We start from the raw sequence: 4278 nt of genomic DNA, 5'->3' as shown, positions 1-4278 counted from the left end.
GGAAATATATTTTCTTTCTTTCTTTCCTTCTTTCTTTCCTTCCTTCTTTCTTTCTTTCTTTCTTTCTCTTTTCAGAAATACCACTGGGGTGTCCTGCATGCACTTCTGCTTAGGACCTATCAATGGGATTCTTTTAGTCCCAGGCCAGCTTCTGGTCCAGGTCCTCTGGCACCAGAATGGTGGTGGTCCTTTTATTCAGAAAATGTTAGGTCAGTAAACCTTCAGACATTCACAGGTCAGACATTCACAAAGTACTGAGCTTTGACATAGCCTCTTTCCCCTCTGCCACGTAATGGCACTCATGTGATACAGCAATCAAAACTGCAACACCTCTAGGAGCTGGATAAGATAATTATTAACTTAAGTGACAATTGATAGTTTCCCAGAGACATTCTTCTGTTTAAACTGTCATTGACATCAATAAACTCATGTATTCCAGATTACCTTGAATTTTTAAAATTAAATCTATAGTTTGTATTTTGTAAATTTAGGTAATAAAAAGTGTTTTACTTCATGCTTTCCCCTCAATATAAATATAAATTTTACCATTAAAAAAAGTTTAAACTTCCAATTATCATGTTAATCATTGTCTTAGAATATACAATAATTTCAGCAATTGTCTGTGAAAATGTCCTAAGAAATATATAATGTTTGTATATAACTATCAAATTCTGACAATTTGGATGACAGTTTAATGCTACATTTAAATAACCTATCTTCAATATCTTAAATCACACTTTCTACATTCTTCCTGAAATTGGCAAATGGAATAGGCTGAATGAAAATCGAAAAATATCACCACAATTTAAGAAATCAGATCTTACTATAAAAGCCTATATTCAACAAAACTTGAAAATCTACAGGAAATGGACAATTTCCTAGACAGATACCAGGTACCAAAGTTAAATCAGAAACAGATAAAACAGTTAAACAACACCATAACTCCTAAGGAAATAGAAGCAGTCATTAAAGGTCTCCCAACCAAAAAGAGCCCAGGTCCAGACGGGTTTAGTGCAGAATTCTATCAGATCTTCATAGAAGACCTCATAACAATATTATCCAAACTATTCCACAAAATTGAAACAGATGGATCACTACTGAATTCCTTCTATGAAGCCACAATTACTCTTATACCTAAACCACACAAAGACCCAACAAAGAAAGAGAACTTCAGACCAATTTCCCTTTTGAATATCGACGCAAAAATACTCAATAAAATTCTGGCAAACCGAATCCAAGAGCACATCAAAACAATCATCCACCATGATCAAGTAGGCTTCATCCCAGGCATGCAGGGATGGTTTAATATACGGAAAACCATCAACGTGATCCATTATATAAACAAACTGAAAGAACAAAACCACATGATCATTTCATTAGATCCTGAGAAAGCATTTGACAAAATTCAACACCCCTTCATGATAAAAGTCCTGGAAAGAATAGGAATTCAAGGCCCATACCTAAACATAGTAAAAGCCATATAGAGCAAACCAGTTGCTAACATTAAACTAAATGTAGAGAAACTTGAAGCAATCCCACTAAAATCAGGGACTAGACAAGGCTGCCCACTCTCTCCCTACTTATTCAATATAGTTCTTGAAGTTGTAGCCAGAGCAATCAGACAACAAAAGGAGGTCAAGAGGATACAGATCGGAAAAGAAGAAGTCAAAATATCACTATTTGCAGATGATATGATAGTATATTTAAGTGATCCCAAAAGTTCCACCAGAGAACTACTAAAGCTGATAAACAATTTCAGCAAAGTGGCTGGGTATAAAATCAACTCAAATAAATCAGTAGCCTTCCTCTACACAAAAGAGAAAGAAGCCAAGAAAGAAATTAGGGAAACGACACCCTTCATAATAGACCCAAATAATATAAGGTACCTCGGTATGACTTTAACCAAGCAAGTAAAAGATCTGTACAATAAGAACTTCAAGACACTGAAGAAAGAAATTGAGGAAGACCTCAGAAGATGGAAAGATCTCCCATGGTCATGGATTGGAAGGATTAATATAGTAAAAATGGCCATTTTACCAAAAGCGATCTACAGATTCAATGCAATCCCCATCAAAATACCAATCCAATTATTCAAAGAGTTAGACAGAAAAATTTGCAAATTCATCTGGAATAACAAAAAACCCAGGATAGCTAAAGCTATCCTCAACAGTAAAAGGACTTCAGGGGGAATCACTATCCCTGAACTCAAGCAGTATTACAGAGCAATAGTGATAAAAACTGCATGGTATTGGTACAGAGACAGACAGATAGACCAATGGAACAGAATTGAAGACCCAGAAATGAACCCACACACCTATGGGCACTTGATTTTTGACAAAGGAGCCAAAACCATCAAATGGAAAAAAGATAGCATTTTCAGCAAATGGTGCTGGTTCAACTGGAGGTCAACATGTAGAAGAATGCAGATTGATCCATGCTTATCACCCTATACAAACCTTAAGTCTAAGTGGATCAAGGACATCCACATCAAACCAGATACACTCAAACTAAGAGAAGAAAAACTAGGAAAGCATCTGGAACACATGGGCACTGGAAAAATTTCCTGAACAAAAAACCAATGTCTTATGCTCTAAGATCAAGAATTGACAAATGGGATCTCATAAAACTGCAAAGCTTCTATAAGGCAAAGGACACTGTGGTTAGGACAAAACGGCAACCAACAGATTGGGAAAAGATCTTTACCAATCCTACAACAGATAAAGGCCTTATATCCAAAATATACAAAGAACTCAAGAAGTTAGACCGCAGGGAGACAAATAACCCTATTAAAAATGGGGTTCAGAGCTAAACAAAGAATTCACAGCTGAGGAATGCCGAATGGCTGAGAAACACCTAAAGAATTGTTCAACATCTTTAGTCATAAGGGAAATGCAAATCAAAACAACCCTGAGATGTCACCTCACACCAGTGAGAATGGCTAAGATCAAAAACTCAGGTGACAGCAGATGCTGGCAAGGATGGGGAGAAAGAGGAACACTCCTCCATTGTTGGTGGGATTGCAGACTGGTACAACCATTCTGGAAATCAGTCTGGAGGTTCCTCAGAAAATTGGACATTGAACTGCCTGAGGATCCAGCTATACCTCTCTTGGGCATATACCCAATAGATGCCCCAACATATAAAAAAGACACGTGCTCCACTATGTTCATCGCAGCCTTATTCATAATAGCCAGAAACTGGAAAGAACCCAGATGCCCTTCAACAGAGGAATGGATACAGAAAATGTGGTACATCTACACAATGGAATATTACTAGCTATCAAAAACGACTTTATGAAATTTGTAGGCAAATGGTTGGAACTGGAAAATATCATCCTGAGTGAGCTAACCCAATCACAGAAAGACATACATGGTATGCACTCATTGATAAGTGGCTATTAGCCCAAATGCTTGAATAACCCTAGATGCCTATAACAAATGATACTCAAGACAGATGATCAAAATGTGAATGCTTCACTCCTTCTTTAAAAGGGGAACAAGAATACCCTTGGCAGGGAAGAGAGAGGCAAAGATTAAAACAGAGACTGAAGGAACACCCATTCAGAGCCTGCCCCACATGTGTCCCATACATATACAGCCACCCAATTAGACAAGATGGATGAAGCAAAGAAGTGCAGACCGACAGGAGCTGGATGTAGATCGCTCCTGAGAGGCACAGCCAGAATACAGCAAATACAGAGGTCAATGCCAGCAGCAAACCACTGAACTGAGAATAGGACCCCCGTTGAAGGAATGAGAGAAAGAACTGGAAGAGCTTGAAGGGGCTCGAAACCCCATATGTACAACAATGCCAAGCAACCAGAGCTTCCAGGGACTAAGCCACTACCTAAAGACTGTACATGGACTGACCCTGGACTCTGACCTCATAGGTAGTAATGAATATCCTAGTAAGAGCACCAGTGGAAGGGGAAGCCCTGGGTCCTGCTAAGACTGAACCCCCAGAACTAGACTGTTGGGGGTAGGGCGGCAATGGGGGGAGGGTTGGGAGGGGAGCACCCATAAAGAAGGGGAGGGGGGAGGGGGATGTTTGCCCGGAAACCGGGAAAGGGAATAACACTCGAAATGTATATAAGAAATACTCAGGTTAATAAAAAAAAAGAAATTATAGAAATAAGATGAATATGCTAGAAGATTGAATATTGCAATAGTCTTAGTGGTATTCTGCTTAGGAATTGTGTCAGGTTGCCCATTTTATGTATTGACCTTGTATTATGTCTAGTTGGTAATTCAGAAACAGAGAGACAGTACAACTTAAGGA

The 4278-nt window shown here is 38.6% G+C and overlaps 1 pseudogene; it reads right to left on the bottom strand.

Annotated features, from left to right (window-relative positions):
- Positions 1–201: 201 nt before the first annotated feature.
- LOC120094929 (small nucleolar RNA SNORA17) lies at positions 202–343 on the bottom strand (annotated as a pseudogene).
- Between the last annotated feature and the right edge of the window lie 3935 nt (positions 344–4278).

The sequence above is a fragment of the Rattus norvegicus genome, chromosome 9 (assembly GCF_036323735.1).
Source record: "Rattus norvegicus strain BN/NHsdMcwi chromosome 9, GRCr8, whole genome shotgun sequence".
NCBI classification, from domain to species: Eukaryota; Metazoa; Chordata; class Mammalia; order Rodentia; family Muridae; genus Rattus; species Rattus norvegicus.
This window is presented reverse-complemented; position numbering and strand designations above follow the sequence as displayed.